The sequence below is a fragment of the Acartia tonsa genome, chromosome 11, assembly GCF_053477335.1.
Source record: "Acartia tonsa isolate MP-2025a chromosome 11, ASM5347733v1, whole genome shotgun sequence".
Taxonomy (NCBI): Eukaryota; Metazoa; Arthropoda; class Copepoda; order Calanoida; family Acartiidae; genus Acartia; species Acartia tonsa.
In genome coordinates, this window is record NC_137270.1 from 36,694,727 (window position 1) to 36,715,393 (window position 20,667).

The following is a 20,667-nucleotide window of genomic DNA, read 5'->3' on the forward strand; positions in this document are numbered from 1 at the left end:
GTTTCCCATCCCTTATCCCTGGGTTATGAAAGCTCTGCTATACATGGTTTCATCCCAATAGGACAAGTTTATGTGTTCTGAAAACTAAATGGTAGAACGAACAGGACGACATAGGTTTTAGTACACTTTTGATTAAATGTTTTAGGGCAAAGCGAGTAATAGATATGTGTAAAAACAAATATAAAATAAATTGACTTTTTCCCTCCCAAAAATAATTAATATCAAGGCATAATACATAGTTAACCTTCATAATATCAAGATATTTCTGGAATAACATAAATAAAACTTACCTAAAAAGAACACAATAAATTAAATAACGATTTCAAATAGATTAAAAAACTTCTATAGGTATTATGAGATTATTTTATGATTTCTAGTTCCTACTTTTAGCGTACAAAAAGTATGTTAAAATTTGAAAAAAAAGAACCTATGTAATTATAAGTGTCTGACTTTCCGTCAGAAACGTGAATTTCTTGGCTAATATTTAAGATAGACGGCTGAAATTTACAATTAAAGTTCAGACCTAAAGGCATGCAGTATGTAATTTACTTAGTCCACCTGTATGTCGGTGGGGCTATGACGAGCATTAATTTTTTTTCAAACTACCAACTTCTTTTGAAGATATTATTTTTCTACACTTGTACAAAAAAGAATATTAGACTTACATATAGAAAGATTATACCTACAGAAAAATATTAAAATAATATGCAAAAATAATATATCTCCTTAATCTTAAGCTAAGTGTGATAATCCCTTTTCATAAAGTACAGAGAGGGGGGGGGGGAGAGAGATAAAGAGAGAATATTTTCTTTTGTTCCTCGTAAAAATAGAAATTACGAAAATAGAGTAGTAATTCGGATCGTCCTTTGATTTTCTGGTAATGTACTAGTTTTAATGCAAGTATAGGATATCAAGCAAATATCTTTTTATCTCCCTTAGAAATAAATATCCATATATAATATGTGTATCTGTCAGTCTTTACTGAAGGATCTCGCTAACCACTGAACTGATATGGTACTCCTTTTTTTAAAGTAAATAGAACTTCGCAAATTAGATATCTATAATATAAAGTAGAACGATGTCTGTATGTCTAACTGTCTGTCTGTCTGTTTGTTTGTACCGAAGGATCTCGCTAACTGCTGAACCGATCGGGTTTTCCAAAAACCCAACTTTCAAAAAATTGAAAAATAAACCCCCCCCCAAAAAAAAAACTTTTTAAATCTAAAAAACGAAAAATTAGGTTGATCAAACCTCTAGGGGCAAAGCCCCTACAGGCTAGAGGCGAAGCCACTAGTATACTAAATACTAAAAAGTTAAAAATTCAAATTGTCTAGATATCATTAAAACATTGTCATCATTCCAAACAAAGTCATGTGGAGGTTTTAATCAAATGCCACTTTAAAGTCAATGGAACATAAAATTAAAATATTTATCTTTTATATTTGAACTTGACTAAGGCGTTTGATTCTTAATAAAAGAAATCTATTTATAAATAACAAATAATATTTAAAAACTGATCTTTAAACAAATAAGATGGACTTTTAAACAAAACCTGAACAAGAAGAAAATATAATCTATAACTCTATTATCCACTCTCCCCCTCTCTTGTGTGTTATAATTTCTTCTCTTTATACTTACTTTCAATCTTTCACAGAGAGCAAGATTAAAAAAAAAACTTAGAAATTGACAATGAATATAATTCCAGGGATCTAAAGGGATAAATTGGCCGATAAATTGATGTAAATCCCCAATGATGATACACAATATTACCTTCTGTAGATTAAAATAGTGGTTAAAATGAAGCGTTTGAATACTAAGCATAATGAAACAACTAATCAAAGTTTACTCAAGTCTCCAAGGTTGTCAGGTCAACGAATAAGAAAAACGTTATTATAAAACTTTGGGGACTAGTGTAATAATCAGTTTATTGTCCCCCCTCCCCTCTCTCTCTCCCTCATAAATATAATTCAATTTAGAGTTGATCTGAGTATTGTACTAGTTAGTTTAATGGAATAACTACATTTTTAATGAGAATCTATATTTTTGTTTGCCTTGTTACATTGGACCTATTAATACTTGGATCTTACACCAGATTATCAAGTACTCTAATAAAGTAAAACATGTAGCTGGCTAAAATAACGATCCCCCAATCCATCCTCTCCCCTTCCACTACAAGATGAACGAACTGACCAATAAGTTATGTCCATGTTGGCAACCTAAATTGACGACATTATCCCCCTGCCATAATAACCACGTATATTATATATCCATTCTTCTTTTCAGGATGCATGTCACCGTCCCTACTTTCAATATTTTTCTTACGGTAAAACCAATTAAGACTGGGGATGAAGTATGCCCGAGGAAAAATAAGAAAACAAGAACATTTTTATTCGAAACAGATTGATAACCGCTGGATTAGAACCAGTTCTAGCCAATTTCCACGAATATTAACATAATGATCATAAAATCAATACCCTCGAGGAATTTTACTGACCGCGGAAAGCTGTCTACAATGCAATGGGATAAATAACTATTCTGAAAATTATAAAAAGCACACAAAATACTACTAAAAAGAGGAACAACAAAAGTAAAACATTTTATTTTAATCATGGAACATTTGTGTTGTGAATATGTGCTGTAGTTGATTTCTTCCAAAAGTAAAGGATAAGTGGTTATCTATTTATGGTATGAACTGGAAATCCTTTGAACTTTTAAATGCACATGTTTTCAGTTTTAGAAAATCTTCATCTTTTTAGATTATAGAACAAAGTAAATTATATACTGTATGCTCATTTGTATTGGAATCTTCACAACAAATTTTAGCCTTCTATCTTACAATGAAAGTGAGAAAATCAACAGTTTCAGACAGATAGACATTTTGGATATCAGAGTAGCTTTGCTACTGAAAATAAAGGAATATTTTACAGAGAAATGGACTAAGAAACTGTTATAAAGATGTAGAAGGGATATATTATTACAGGGATAGTTCTATGAATGATAAATCAATCTTTTCAATAATTCAGTAATTATTATGTGAGTAATTTAGCAAGAGAGGGTTGAAGATTATTTTAATTGTTATTGTCCCTTCCCTCCCTGAAACTATGTAGGTATATTCTCTCATTAGCAATAAAGAGAGCTTAGCATGGAATTAAATAATAATATATTGCTACTCTTTAGGTTCAATCCTTAAATGTTCCTTTAAAAAATTAAAGAAAGAGTCGCAACCTTAAATGAAATGAACACAACATTTATTTATTTACAAGGAGTTACCTATTTACTAAAACAAAAGTAACATTAATGAATATTTACATCCCAAATATTAATTGATCGAGCAATCCTAAAAGGTCGTGCAATTATTGTCTGTTCGGTGACTCTAAACCTAATACCCCTGGAATTAATACAGAAAAGAAGATATTGCTCGAGTCAGTTATCCTCGGTTGCTGGACCTGACGTTACAATGTCAAAAACAGCAGACTCGCCCATACGAGCTTTGGGACATTTACCCAATAAGGCCCTTGTATTTCAATCCAATTCATTTGTAAGAAAAACATAAATTGACAAAATCAACGTCATACAATAGATAGTAGGTGCATTATCTTCAAGTAACAAATGACCATGCATAGAAGCTTCGCTTCTCACATTAAAGGGACTTTTTATGAAGATTTTCTAAAGAGTTTAATTAAAAAGGTGCACTTTCATTTAGAAGTCACATTAAAACAAGGAAATTATGGACATTAGCAGTGCAGCAGAATAATAAAAGTATGGAAAATGAAATCAAATTTTTTTATTCATGAGACAAAATTTATTTTTCTGCATTTTTTTCCTGTATAACATTGTAACCCAGCAAACTAAACTATAAACATTATACAAGGCAATTCGATTTTTTAGGTTTACATACATCTACCTCACCCAATAAGCAAGGACCCTTTAGTTAGCAGACGAAAATGAATTTACTTAAATTTTACTAAATGTAATTTTTATTGTTTTGGTCAGTTTTTCATTGATGGGGTAAAGTCGCGGCAAATCATCTAAATACTTATACAGAGAACTTTTTTGAAAGCAATTTTACCCCACTTATAGTTATCAGAATTTAATGATTAATGGCTTATTTTCTTCGTTTTTTAAGGCAATTAATAGAACAACAAAAAAATATTTCAGTTCTTATTTAAAAAGTACAGTAAAATCAAAAATTCAAAACTTAGGTGTCAACATCTAAAAATGGTTTTAGCGCATTTTTCTTATGCTCAAAAAATCAACCTTTTGCAAGAATGGCTGCTAAACACTTAAAAGTTGAGATATAGAGCTAAAAATGTATACAGATACTATTAGGGACATGTACTAGAACATATCAAAGTTTGAAGGTCATATCTCAACCAGGAAGGGAGTACTGGCCCCCCAAAGTCGACTACAGAAAATCCATTTTTTAAAGAAAAATGCGTTAAAACCATTTTTATATGTTGACACCTAAGTTTTGAATTTTAGATTTTACTGTACTTTTTAAATAAAAACTGAAATATTTTTTTGTTGTTCTATTAATTCCCTTAAAAAACAAAGAAAATGAGCCATTAATCATTAAATTCTGATAACTATAAGTGGGGTAAAATTGCTTTCAAAAAAGTTCTCATAAAAAAACACACTGTATATACAAATTAAATACAAGTTCGGGACAGGGTCTTTGCTATTTGGTTATAAAGTAATATGTAGCACTTGCCCCCTTTATTCTTTTACTATAATAGACTAATATATTATATTTTTTTTATTGCAAAGGTCATTTAAATAAAAGAGTGAGTTTTAAATTTTTGTGTCCACTAACAGTTTCGGTATTTAGGTTAACAGATTGCATTTAGTAATACACAGTATGCCAGTTTTTTTAGTAGCGGAGCTACTCCTTTTGCCCTTCCGTCAGTCAGCCCGTAACGCAATGGAGGAAATGCGATTCCACCATTCCAACGAGCCTTAAGTATACAAAGTACTTGGTCATTGTCCTTAGCGAGTTTGTCCATTCATGTTTTTGTGTGCTTCGCTACTTATGGATGTGACCTCCCAGTGTTAATTTAATATATAAACAGATTTTTAACGTTATAATTTATCAAATATTACGTTTTAGAAGAAAAATAGTAAATAATTTTAAAAATATAAAAAATGTTAGAAATGAATATTCTTTAATAATTGGTTACAGTTTTGTTAGCATTAAGAGCCGAAAGCACGAGTTAACAAATAGGAATTAATCGTAATAGGTATTTTATTTTCTTCTTTCGTGGAAAATTTCATTAAAGCTAATAATGTCTCTTTTCAGTATGGTTTACAACCGGTTTTAATCCAGAGGAAACAAATCAGATATAATTAATATTTTTTTATTCAAACTAAAATAATTTTTTTTATTAGAAATCTGCCCTTAACATATTTTATTTTGCTATAAGTGCTACGTCATGTTCTTTAAATGTGAAATGAGAGTAAGATTTCCAATGTTTCATATACATGTTATCTCATTAATTGGCTTAACTTTTATTAAATCTTGATTGGTTGGTTCAAACTAGCAGTGTCCAAAATTAATGTTTAACAAACTATAACAATACTTTTCCCTGCCCCAGATGAAAGGTACAACAATATTGGAAACTTTTTTTGGGATAATGCACATTGCCCCATGTGCCTTGTTTTTGTAGGCAAAGCTTTTCAACAATAGTTATATTATCCTGTGTCCAACCTCTGCTGGGGGCTGGACAAAGAAGATAAAGTATCTTATTCCTCCTTATTCTATGGGGCTGGACCCTAACCATACAGGGCAGATACCTTCGTTGCCTTAACCCTGCGGGGCTACACATTACAAAATATAACCTAACCTAACCTTCACTTATCTAAAACAGCAAATGAAAAACTAAGCACCCCACCCCCCTTTATTTTTCAAAATAAGACTGGGGTTACTTATCATTGCTCTTATTGGTAACTTATGAATAAACGTTGAAAAAAAAACAACCATTGCTGGTGCTCTATGGGCGTTGTTATCCTTGTTTTACTGTATATATTGGCGTATATAAATGTATTTGCCACTGTTTTCCCACTAGAATTGGGTTAACAAAACTTTTAAGCGATAAAGGCATCCTTTCAGGCATTAAGGAACATTAATGCAGTTTAAATACTTATATCATTGCCATTAAGGTCCTATGTCAGATACAAGTCATGTTAAATTTATTTGCTCACACTCGCTTTAATTAACTTTTAAGGTTTAAATCATAGATTTAGTTGTCTGTTGGAGGTTCAGCTATAATTTTATAATTTTGGTATGCCCATTAAGGGTTGTTAAATTAAGGCTTATTTCATTGTTTTCATTGACGTATCCGCGGACAACTGAGATATAAAGCAAACAATCAAAAAAAATTTGACACATGCCCCATCCCTTTACACTTGGATAAAAATAAAAGTTTGCTGGTTTAGTGCAAGTGAAAAGTTGTAAAACCCAAACATGGATTGCCCTTATTCCCATCCACAAATAAGGACAGATATACTAAACAACAGTTACGTTTTGCAGGGATAAGACAATAATGGATGAGAAATTGATGCTTATCCCTAAGGACATTAAATAAAAGTACCACCTTCTCTGTAAATCGAAATAATTGGTTGAACAGGTTGGACACTCACAGTTTGAACCAACCAATCAGAAGTCCCCACAATTAATAAACCAATAGAGAGAGCTGGGAGTGAGGTTATACAAATTTACAGTGCAATATCCCGCCCTGTATATGAAAATTTAATCAGAGTGTATTTTTCCAGATATTTACATCAACATAATGTCCTATATTACTTTAAAAAATACTATGACTATCAAATAACAAAATTAGGACTATAATCTTATATTGAAACTATAACACTAGTCTTTAATAAAGGAAGAAGAAAGTGAAGATCTACAATTTTTTTATTAGAATAATTTTCCCGCTCTTTTTTCCCAGGCACCTGTACAGTGAAAATACAATGCAATGGACATTAGGGGTTGCCAGATATTTTTAGCAGCGAAGCTGGCAGTCTGTTAGTCAGAAGGTCAGTCAGTAACTCAGTAACGTTATGAGGGGGAAAGTGATTATCTTGGCTGCTATTTAGGATAGAAGATGAAATATTCAAAGAAGATTGTTATTACATGTCTATACATTGTTTTGTCCGTCTGTCTGTCGGCCATGCTTTAAAAGACATTAACATTATTTTTTAAAGATTTGTTTTGAGTGTATGCATATCATCTCTTTCTTTTCTTTGTTATACCAACTGATCATATGATTTATAACTCACTTTGTCCGGTTATTCAATCCATGATTTTAATAACCTAAAATTAATGGGTTTAAATTTATAGATCTAATAATGATTCCCCTATTCTTTATAAATATACATTTTATATTCATTTTGAAATTGAAATTCAATTAAAAAGTAAATCAATTTAGTAGAAATGAGAGGAAAGAGGGAACTTAATTTGAATTGAAAACAGAGATTGTAATTATGAAACATAGTGGTTTTATATAATTGTTTATTATGATTAAAATTCTGAAATTGCAAATCAATAAAGCATCTTTTATCTAAATAGGGAATGTGTGTTCGTTTATCCCTTAAAAATAAACAAGAAAAATAGCGAATCTTCCTTATTGATTGGTTCAAAAATAGAAAATATTTTAACTCACTATTGATTGATTGATTAGCCATAGTTTCTTATTTTTTGGACCAAAGTCTTCATTGAGTGGGTTAAACAATTTTGTTAAGCAACTAATGCTAGCTCAAGCACCACGTTCAAGACTAACCACTATCTTCTGAGAAATCCGCAAATAAATAATATCAACGAAATGATGTATTCAGTACACTGTTAATTGTATATTGCTGCGCTACCTATGGACAAATTGATTTAATTAAACATTTGTCTGTCTTAGATTTTTTAACTCCATGGGGAGAAATTTAGTAAATCTATACATTAACAAGGATGAAAACATATAATAACACGAAGACGGACAAGCAACATTAAAAAATATGGATTGACATAAAAAACAGATTATTTTTTGTAGAAAAAATCAACATTCTTAAAAGGGACACGCGGATGCGATGTTTTGGTAATAATTATAGAGTTGCTATGCTTTCTACATTAAACCTGACTGTTCAGTAATCACAATGTTTATAAGACAATTATAAAGAAATTAACGACGACGGATAGAACGACCCTAATTGTAGAAAAGCTTCGTTTTTAAATAGATTAGAACATGGGGAAGAAAGATTATCATATCAAGGGAAATTGATAAACAAGGATAATAAGTTGTCATCAATAGCGCAGCTTTATTTCAACAGGAAATCTTGATTTTTAATTTGTTCTTGAATAAGAAGAGCATAGATAAATTAATAGTTATATATCGCACAGTACTAGAAGAAAGCTTTCCGCGGATAAAGAAATAAAAAATTATAAGATTTAAACCAGTTATGTTAGCTGAGTGGATCCAAAGGCCCAGTCTATCAAAACTTTTATTAATTTCATGATTCTTATTTCATTATTCGTGTAAAATTGTCTATAATGTACATGATTTTTCATTAATGCTGAGAACCGGTTCTAATCCAGCGGATATTAATTGGTTTCTAAGCCATAATGGAAAGATAATATTATTTTCAATAAACTTGCATAAAATGATGATATTAAACAACAAGAAAATAAGTAAATACATAGAAAAACTTCGCAACGGATTAAAAGAATAAAGAAAGATGGGAGGGTGGATTAATAAAGTTAGGAGACTTGTTAATTTAACTTCAATCTAATATAATTTAATAAGGATGACAACATGCAAAGAAGCAAAGCACGACAAATGAGACAAAAGGACATAAGAAAATATTGACACATTAGCTCTTTAGGACGAAAGTATCGAGTATGCCCAATCGGACTAGGAATAACCATATAAGAAATCTAATCTAAAAGTTATATTTTATTAGATTTACTATAACATTTTGATGTATTGTTAAGGAAATCTAAAAATCTAATTTTAAATTACAAAAACTGAATTAAAAACTTGTTCAACGCTAATTTTAGAGAAGAATCTTTTTGATAATCAATAGAAAGAGCAAAATGCAAATTTAATTTTTGTAATATACATTTTGTACCTAAATTAAAACTTTTTTCCTCCAACTTTTCTGCTGAGTAGAAAAACGATAATCATTGACAGAAATTAAGAGAGTTAATTGATGATAACATAAGCAGTGGGAAAGAATTAGTTTCTGCTGTTGTAATAATCTGTAATTCTGGCCATTTCATAATTCAATATAAGTTAGGGTTACTGCTTAATATTTACCCTTATTATACATAAATTGAGGTAAATTTTAGTAAATATTAAAACAAGCAAAATGACTGCTGTATTACAATTTATTTTCAGGTTAAAATATGGCTAAACATTCCAATAAAAAAAATGTCTAGACGAGAATTGACGTTGTTCAATCACTACTGCAAATGAAAATATTATATAATCGCCAGAACAACATATTAAAAGTCTAAAATGCAGGGATTTAAAGGGATAAGACACTGAACGATAAATCAATATACATTCCTAATGTTGATACACAAAATTACCCGCTTCTGTAAATTGCAATTAAAGGTTAAAACGTTTGGACACTCAACTTAATAAAACAACCAATCAAAATATATTTTAAGTCCTGAAAGTTTTTTAGCCAACTAATAAGAAAAGATTTTATTATATATGCCAATATACACTCAATCTTAATATATGCTATTGATTCTCTTCGCAAATAATATGCAGAAGTGAATGCACACTGAATTGGAATATCTCTACTCTTGATTAGAAATACACTTTACTTTCGTAAATATTTTACAGTATGGCTTTGAAACCAATTTATATCCGCTTGATTAGAACTGGTTTTCAGCCATACTGAAAAATCAAGTAGAGCATTGTACAACAGACAACTTTCCACGAATATTAGAATAAAAAATATAAAATGATTAACAGTTTTGTAGGCCCGGGCCTTCGTCTAAAAAAACTGGTTTTAATCATATAATTTTCCATTTCAAAATCCGCGGAAAGCTGTCTTTTAAACGATACGATAAATATTAAAAATATTTCTCTATATCCTTGTCTGAATAAATAATTCAACACTTAAAAAACTTTTAATGCTCAGATAATTTATTTTGGCCTAAATAATTTCAAACTATCCCACTGTGATTAGTTAAAGATATTAGTTTTAACTTTCAAGAAATATTTCAAAGATTTTTCTTTATAAGAATGGACAATTATAATTGCAGAAATAATGTGAAAAGAATAACGCCCACTCTTAATCAATCTTAACCCTTGCCCTATTTAGTTCTCCTATGATTTTATCTATTTTTTAAGCAATAACAGAATTTTAATTTTATTTAAATGAGAAAAAACGTTTAAAAAATGATTTTTCAAAACAAATTTAATATAAAAGAATAAGGATACTGGATTTTAATTAGAAAAAAGAACGCTAAAACAATTTTAGAATATTTTTCCAAATATTTATCCCGCCTTTTTTTATTATGATTAAAGTCCTATTCAAATGACAGAAATCAGATATTAAAACATAAATTCTAATAACTTTTCAAAATGATGTTTACCGATAGAAATTTTAGGCGGCTACACTGAAAATTACTGATTTATGAAAATTAAAAAAACAAAATATATTCAATTTTTTTATGATCTAAGGGGATAAGACAATGGCCGATAAATTTATCCCCAAGGATGATAAACAACATATCCCTTCTGTAAATATTCTTAAGATATTACTAAAATGTGTCTGAACAGCCAAAAAAAACAACTTTCTAATACAGGGAGGGAAGGGACATTTTACATTAATTAATTATCGTCCCTAAAGTTTTATAAGAAACCCTGCTTTTTGCGCATTTTTGTATACAAAAAAAAATAGGTACAAAAGCCAAAGTCAGTTGAGGTTCACCAAATTTAAGAATATAAAAAGAGGTACAAAATTCTAACCGAAGGTCAATTTCAAAACTTAATATTTGTTGCTGCAAAATAAAAACAAGAAAAGCGGGAAGTTTAGTGTTTTTTTTTACTTATTTTTAAGCAAAACTTCTTTACATTTATTATTGTTTCACCAATTTCACATTTTGAGAGTTTTCTGTTATTTGAGCATCAAATCTTACCTAAAAAATAATAAATAGATAGATTAATCAAGTTATATTAAAAGATGGCAGTATATCTGTCTGACTATGTGTCTATGACTAAAGATCTCGCTAAAGGCTAAAACGATATGGCTCTCCTTTTCAATAAAGCTTTTATAAGACCCAGGAAGGTCCTTACCCAAAAGTAAAATAAATTTGATTCTAATTTTACCACTAGACCAAACTTGTAAACCTAGCTTTAGAAATTGACATTGCATTACAAATAGATATAATATAATAAAACTATGACAGGAGAAAATTGTGATCAATTTAGGTTTCTAACATGGACAACACTTATTTGACAATTCGTTCATCCAATAGTAGGGAAGGTGATAGGGGTTAATGAAGTGGATTGGAGGATCATTATTTTAGCCAACTACGAGTTTCACTTTATTAGATTATATGATAATCTGGTGTAAGTTCCAACTGATAATAAATCAAATTTTTTACAAACGACTTTTTACAGTTTTTTTCTTTAATTTCTACAAGTGTGTTTGATTTGTACTACATTACATTTTATGTGAAATGTAGGTTATTTTTTATATCTCAGATATTCATTTCTAGTAGCGAAGCTTTGCTATAATGAAAGGCCGTCCGTCCTTTTCATAAATTTATACATGTTAGCATTGTCCTATCCATTTCAAACATTGCATGATTATTTATATGACAATTAAGCACGATTTAGGAAGTGTAGTAATTCTTATCGTCACCAGAAAGTCTGTGCGTCCATTTAAAATAGAATGATTTTTAAATTTTTAACAGCTTTTTCATGGTAAAATTATCCTTTTCGTCAGATTTTTAGAAAATAGATTCTTAGGACAAAAAGGTACAGTATTATCAGCGAGGCATCTCTTTAATCAAATCCTAAAATTGACATAAGTCCTTCTACTGTATCCTATATTTAAGCAATTTTAACAAAATTAAACACTATTATATAATCAGAAAAAATGTTCAAAGTACTTTTAATCAATAATGATTAAATGATTGCATCATCCAATTCAGATTTATCTAACCTTTCGTCTATCTATCTATCTATCTGTCTATGCAATGCAGTGCTTGTTTTGATTAGTTTGAAATCCAATACATATCTCTGATTAAGGCTTCAGTAATTCTGTAATTTGATATACAAAAGAATAATCATATACATAATTATACTTTATATATATAAGTTTATATTTATATTTCTCACTGGCTTTGAGGTTTATCCTATTATATATAAAGTAAAAAGGTTTTATTTTCTGTAGCTTAAGATTTCGAAAACTACTGAATTAGCAACCCTGTTTGAATAGAATACTCCCTAGCACGAAAAGTTGACAGCCCTGTTTAAATAGAATAATAATGGCCTGATACGTAACCTACACCTGGAAACTGTTTGAATAGAATAATCCCTGAACTGAAAAATAACCTAAACCTGCCAACCCAGTTTGAAAAGAATAAACCCTGACCTGAGAAGTAATTTGAAACCGGCAACCCTGTTTGAATAGAACAATCTCTGGCCAGAAAAGTAACCTAAACCTGGCAACCCCGTTTGAATAGAATAATCCCTGGCCTGAAACGTAACCTAAACCTGGCAACCCTGTGGCTTGAAAAGTAACCTAAACCTGCCAACCCAGTTTAAAAAGAATAAACCCTGACCTGAGATGTAATTTGAAACCGGCAACCCTGTTTGAATAGAACAATCTCTGGCCAGAAAAGTAAACTAAACCTGGCAACCCTGTTTGAATAGAATAATCCCTGGCCTGAAACGTAACCTAAACCTGGCAACCCTATTTGAATAAAATAATCCCTGGCCTAAAAAGTTACCTAAACCTGGCAACCCTGTTTGAATAGAATAATCCCTGGCCTGAAAAGTAACCTAAACCGCACAAAGTTTTCACCACTGAGCACCTGGGACCAATCCTTAAATTTATTTATCTATAATCTATTAATCATTTGATTTGTTAACCTTTAAGCTTTAAGCAATTTAATGACAGTCGAAGAATAAGCTATATCAAACTTTTCTGCCAGTGAAAATGCCCTTGCAAATTTTTTTGTTGGAGGTCAATCATTTATAAAGGCGATTTTTCTTGGGAAGGAGGTCAATAGTTCTAAACCTTCTCAGGACCTATTAAAAGCTTCGATGTTAAGGTTTAGCGGTAAGCGTGATCCTTAGATACAAAAAAGTTTGTATTTCCAATTTTTTTATGATATTTGTTGCCATTTAACTTTATAGTATCAAACCCAAAAACATTTAAGTAACAGGCCCTAGGTTTTAGTAGTTCCCGTATTTTGAAAACTTTTTAATCTTTGGTTTCTGTATTTTCTACCCCCAAAACTAAGTTTTAATTTTCTACCCCTAAACTTAGTTTATATTACAACTTTAGGTATTAATGTAATGTATAGGTAATGTTTGAAACTAAATCTTCATTTCTAGATAAAATCAGAATCATAATATCATTTTGGAGTATATAGCTTTAAATGGACTCGCGGCATTAACGCAAAGGGTAGCGTACCCGCTTGCGTAATACTTCAGACGTTAAAATGATACTTACTGCTGCTATGTCCGGCACGTGACACTAATAGTTAGAATATAGGGAAAGCCCAGGACAATATACACATGAGCAACTTATAACCTTGCACTTTAAGACAAAAGTCGTGAAATCAAGGGGTAGGTTTTCTTAGTGGTGTTATATGAACTAATATCTTTAGGTTATAAAGCAACTCGTTCATTTCAAATGAAAATGCTCTGAAGTCGTTGGACAATTGCTATAATTTTAACTAGCAGACGCGCCCCTAGAAACTAGAGGCTTTGTTTAGAAGAGATAGAGAAGGGTAGAAAATAGCCTAACACCATCGCAGGACCCATGTAAAGCTTCCTTTAAAAACCGAATCGTTTCATAAGTATCTAAATCTTAAGCTACAAACAAAAAACCTTACTACCTTATATAATAGGACATATACAAATGAAGCAAAATCAATAAAATAAAATTTATCTACCTTTATAAAACATATATCACTCACTTTTTATGATTCACATAATATCTAATTCTAAAAAAGACCTAATCAGTAATTTCACATTACATTAAAGGCAAGAACTAGCCTCCTATTGTACTGTTATACTAATGATACTGAATAACTATGGAAATAACATAATGTTCACTTAACACATAACCACATACATACATACACTAGTGAAATTATGTATCAACTGATATAAAAATATACATATAGTTCATATTAAGTCACACTCACGGACAAGGAAAAAATACAATGACGGTTAAATAATTTACAACCCCCTTTCCCCCCACATGTTCTAAATATAAAATAAAGAGTATAATACATAAAAAGGGGGGGAAGAATACTTTTTTTTCTATTGTCGTATCCTTGGAACTATGATGTTAAGTGTAAAGGAGGTGACACAAAAAAGGGGGAAGAATAATTCCATGTATAATAACTTATTAAGGATATGTTAAATCCTTTAAGATAATATAAATATACTAAAAATATATATCCAATAATAGGGCTCGGCAGCCGTCCATCACAATCCTCAAATATAAACCCGTTTGGATGCTTTGAAAGATTAGTTGAAAAGAGGGATTGCCATATTTGTTTCAGGTTTAGACTTTCAGCTTATTTTTAAAATTGTAATAGGTTGATTTCCCTGAATCTTACAAGCGTCTAAGCCCTAAAAAAAATCTATGTTCTATTTAGATTAATTGTTACAAAAAATTTTGATCGTCGAAACAACGATGATAAGTTGAAAACTAAAAGAGGTTATTGTAAAAAGAAGCAATATTATGTAAATTACTGGCTTAATCCTTAGAACAATATGAATATTGAATAATATTTTTTCTATTTGCAATTTTATTCATTTTTAATACATGTTAACAAAGAATTGAATTTTTTTTAGAGCAAAGTTTCTTTTTATCTTAAGGGGGGGGGGGGGGGCGTAATGACATAAGTTCTTAAACCGTGAGCAAAATGGTCTAAATATTTAGCTAGACCCTTCAAACTTTTAATCGATCTTTAAAACGTTGGTTTCTAGGACAATATGGCGAATGATCTAAAAGGATAAGACAATAATCGATAAATTGATGAACATCCTCAATGATGATAGACAAAATGACCCCTTTTGTAGATTACAATTGGTGGTTGAAATGTTTGAACACTCAAATTTAATAACCTACCAATCCCAATTTACTAAGGTCACAAAAGTTATTAAGTCAACGAATAAGAGAACGTTATTTAAAACTTTGAGGACTTTTGTAATAAATAGCCCATTGTCCCCTGTCTCTCTGAGAATGATCTCTATCTTAAGTCTTAAAGGAACTTGAAATCTCAATAGAACAGATTAAAAGCAAATTAATGCACAGATTTAAAAACATATTTTAACAATCAATATATCTGATATTTTTTATTTGTATTTGACCGTGTACCTGATTTATTACGAATATTTAAATGAATGTTGTTATCCTTGTTTTTTTTTTAAATATAACTCAGAAAATGAAAGCAAGCTTACATGGCAAACAAAGTTAAAAACAAACATGTAAATTAAGCACAACACATGCCTTTATATTTAATCTCTGATAAGGATATCAAGAAATTTTAGTGAAGTGGGGATAGGGGATGAAACAAATTGTGAATGCATTCCTATGGCGAATTTATTTTGGAGGGTGTAGAAACCCTCCCCCAAAATAAATAATAAACTTTCCAGAACCAATAAAGAGATTCACTAAAAAGGAAAGTTAAATTGGTCGAGATATTTCGATATAAACACAAAAGACAGACTAATACACAGATATACATCCCGTTGATTTGATATTAAAATTATTTTGCTATCTTTCTGTCTGACTCCATAAGTGCATTAATTTAAGATCTCTAAGACAGACTACCAATGAGCAGATTTTTAAAAGATGATTCCTATAACTATTTGGCATACCATTATATGGCATATGTGAACAACCGTCATAAATATAAATTAATAATACTTTTAACATGTTTAATTTTTTGTACTAAGTAACGGACAAATTTTTACATAACCGCTTGAATCGTCTATTGTTCATTTGTTTTAAAAATATACATAATTATTCTAAGTCACCTCTTTCTATTTTGTCAGTTAACCACAAAAAATTTACTAATATGCTAATCATTTCTAAAAAAAAATACTTGTGGGGATAATTTAATTAAAGAAAACCTATTATACAACCTTTTAACAACCCCATTAATAATTCCTTTGAGGCATCAAAGATTGATGATAAATGATTATCTTATAGCCAAAAGACAAAATAGATCAATATCCCATGTGACTGTATGAAATGTACAACTCGTAGATTTTCTGTAGGTGAATCTTGTAGTTGATTGTATTCAAAGGGTTCAACCCACCTTGACACTTTTTACAGTCAAGCTTTTTATTATTTTTACATTTTGACCTTAATTACCTCAACCCTTTTATTCAGCAGCCAAATTACTTTAAAACTATGTAAACTGTTTTTAAGTTCCAACTTATTTATAGGCTATACAAATATAATTTTATATTAGATAATATTATTATCTTTAGAATCGTTACAATTTCTAAATATGCTTAAAGATTTTAACCAAATTCTACAACTTTATAACAGTTTGACGTTCATAATATTTTACTGCACTAGGTACTTATCCACGGTTTTGTCCTTGTTCAAGACCATAACAATTTCAAACTCATAAAAAACTTTAAAATAATAAAACAACACGATTATGTTTATACGGAAAAAAGAAAACTTTTGAGAAAGTTGGTGTTATCTGTTTGTCTATTAAAATATTAAAACCAGCAGACCATTTTCACTTAAATACAAAAGTATTGAAAATGCAACAATTGACTTAATTTTGCTTTGTTGTATAAATTTCTAGAATATTATAGAATTTTGTTTTTCATTCCTTTGTTAAATGTTTCACCTGGAAAACAAATGTATTTTTAGTCATTATTAGGATTGAGTGATATGGCACATAAGGAAAATTGTTTTTTGCTACTCCAGAGAGTGCCTTTTGAGCAATACCCCCCCCCCCCCCCCCTATAGTTATTGAATAATAGAAAATAAAAGGGAGGGGGTTCCTAATCCTAACCACGCGAGACCTATAATTGCGGGGCGAACAAGTATCCAATATAACCTAACATAACCTGCCCTAAAATAATATAAAACAAGGATGACAACATCCATAAAAGCGAAGCACTGAAACGGTAGGACAAACGGACATTAACACTTGTATAGTATCTGAACTGAAAAATCGGAACATAAATGTATAAATGTCGAATCAGAATTGTAGGTAAATTTGTTGAAAAACTGCTTAAAAACAGGATAATGTTTATGGACATACTTACATTTTTGGACTTGATTATAGAGTTGCTTCGCTTATAATATTGTTCTTTGTTGTCCCAGGAATCAATATACCAAAAATCAGATCAAACGGATAATTAAAACACTTGAAAATTTGTTGTTAAAAAATTAGAAAAATCAACATGTTTAAAATGGACGTACGGACATTCTGGTAATGATTATAGAGTTGCTACGCTTTCTAAATCGTACCCAACTACTACAGGAATCATCATGCAAAGTTTGAAATCAAAAGGACAATTCTAACATGCCTAAATTAACGAACAAAAGCTATCTATCTCGGACGGACGTACGGACGGACGGACGGACGGACGGACGGACGTACGGACGGACGTACGGACGGACCGACCCTAATTATAGAAAAGCTTCGCTTTTAAAAATACCCCCAAAGCCTACCCAACTCTTACTTTCAATTTCTTTCAAAAAAAAAGGTGGGGGGGGGGCAGTGCTTAACGCTAATTACTCTATCGAGAAAACTTGGGAGAATGATTAATATTTCTTAGATTGTCCTATCCCTGTAACACCGATAATGACTTCCCCGACCAGATTTAGTGTAATTTGAAAGTTTCAATATTAAAAAGTTCCACCAACATTGGAAAACTTTGTTTCCTATTAGAAATATAGAGATAGATAATAACCATATTTAAGAGGAACTTTTCTGAACAAGGAGAAAAGATTTTTGTCATACAATTATTGCATAAATAATTTTTTTGGGTATAGTCCCTTTCGTGGCAACGCCTCTTAACGTTCGTCGTATTTGCACATTAGTTTTCAAAGGTTATTTTAGGTTAGGCTAGGTTAAGTTGGGTTAGGTGATTGCCCCGCAGGATTAGGTAATTTGTCTAAAAGGCTTGGAGCCCCCCCGTAGGGGCTAGAAATAGGGGGAAAGCTACTGTGAAAATACAACGAAACGCCCCTTCAGAGGCGTTACGAAAGGGACTATATCCAATTTTGATTTTGCAATTAGAAAGGCTACAAGCAACTTGAATTCCTTGAAATTATTTGTCGTGTAGGATATAAAGCCCTCACCTTATAAATTTCTAAACTTATTTCTATTGATTTTTTCAATGAATAATATTCAACATACTGACTTTAACACATCATTTGACAGTTTGTTTCTAAGGTATATATTAGTTCAGCACAAAAAAACCTTGACAATATTCTTTATTTATTTTTGTCTACATATACCCAATTTCCAAAAAAAAAACTCTGCTGATAGTTTAAATTTGTTAATCTATGCACTTTTTTGCATATTGTTCTACTCCTTTATCCCTGTTTTTCATTTCTTTCTCAGTTTCTTGGCTTTTAAATTCAGATAATTGGTGTCAGTCTGACTAACTGACTCGTACAAACAAGGATTACCATACAGAAACTCTACTGGCAGTCTGACTAACTGACTCGTACAAACAAGGATTACCATACAGAAACTCTACTAAAACTTTCAAAAGAATACAAGTTTGTCAACTAATTTTCTGCCAATTTTGGTTGCGCTTTTCAGGAAAGCTTTCTTGGGTTGGTTTTTAAGATATTTTATTACCTTCCTCGCTTTTCCTTAAAGACAAAGGGCTAATCAATTAGTAGATAAAATTGTAATTCGTTTAAAGTGATGGCTTATTTTATAAGAATTTATTCATTTCGAACATCAATCACAATTTAGATTTCTGAAATCCAGTTAATTGTTAGAAGTCTGACTGGCACAATCGATGATTTATTTTTAATAATTCAACTTATAATTTGGTCTAATGTGTCATTCTGACAGCAAATGAAATAATTTAAAATTCTAACCATAGTATATTACATTTTTAAATCGGAAAATTTAAATATTAATTTGTCCTTAGAAACGAAGGAAGAGCTCTAGCTAATAAACTCCCAAGATTTAAATATAGCAAATCTAAAATAGGGTAAAATAGCTTTCTTCAGATACCTTAAACCTTTTCTTAGTTTTATTTTCAGTTTTTGAGAAGACAGTAAAAGACTTACCTACAAAAAAAAGATGTTATTAGTGGATAGCCGCGCTATTTAATATAAAAAAATAGGATTATAGAAAGAAAACGAAGTATCGGGTTTCGTCGTATTTTCACAGTAGCTTTTGAAAGGTTATTTTAGGTTAGATAATTGTTGACGATTGCCCAGCAGGCGCTAGAAATAAGAAAAAAGCTACTGTGAAAATACGACGAACCCCGCTACTCTGTTTTCTTTCCATGATCCGAAATTAATCCTACAGAAATAAATAAAATGTTAATCTTAAATGTCTAGGTTGCAATTATTGTAAAAAGAGGAAAACATTAATTGTTTTTCTTTTTTTCCAATACCACAGCCAAGGGTTGCCCACCGTTTTTTGGCGGCTGCGGTTCACCTTATCTAAAAGCCACATTGAGACTATCATTATTAGAATACCGTTGAATGCTTGGTATATATTTTTAAATAGCCAAATAGTAATTAAACTAAATGCAAGATGCTTTTATTTTTAAAGCTTTTTCGTTCAGGTGAACGTAGTGGATGATTTATTTTTAGCGGCAGCGGCTGCCGATCCGTGACCACAGTGCTGATGATTGAATGAACTTTCTGTGCTAATTGGAAAAGTAGAACAATTGGGTAATACAAAATATATAATTCATTATTGGAACAGTTTTATAAAATTAGCAATATACCAAATCATTTAAATTAAAATATCTAAAAGTACATCCTTTTTTTTAAAGATTAACTGTCTTCAATTTCCTAAACTTATCGTATCGCCTTTAATTAAACAAAATTTGTGAAAATCAATGGATCTAGTCAAAACATTTTAGTACATCAAACAAAGAATGACAACATATATAAGTAGCATTGTATAAAAGGTCATTGATAGATAAACATACCTATAAAGTAAACATATAAAGAATTATAGAGCAGCTTCGCTACTAAAAAATATCCAAATAAATGATTTCTTTTGACAAAGATCGGATATCACAACCAAACTTTTATAGGAAGTCCTTTAATAATAAAAGTAGTATAATAATATTGTTATGCAATATCCATAAAGTTTTATAGCGGCGGTGCTACTCAATGACTTATTAGTCCGTTATTCCCTCCGTTATAATTTTTGCGTAGTTGCGTAAGGGATCTAAAGGGATAACACAATGGATGATAAATTGATGTACATCCCCGATGATGACACACAAAATT

At 30.6% G+C, this 20,667-nt stretch overlaps 1 protein-coding gene across 7 annotated transcripts in view; it reads right to left on the reverse strand.

Annotated features, from left to right (window-relative positions):
- Positions 1 to 20,667, reverse strand: part of Actn (alpha actinin) — a 164,469-nt gene that overhangs the window by 102,824 nt on the left and 40,978 nt on the right. For 2 of the 7 annotated variants that reach the window (XM_080176557.1, XM_080176555.1), the window contains exon 1: positions 14,132 to 14,179. The exons of the other annotated variants lie outside the window; for them this stretch is intronic. The gene's annotated coding sequence lies outside the window, so the exon portion shown is untranslated. Of the gene's footprint in view, positions 1 to 14,131; positions 14,180 to 20,667 lie in introns of those variants that run through there. 7 annotated transcript variants of the gene reach the window in all.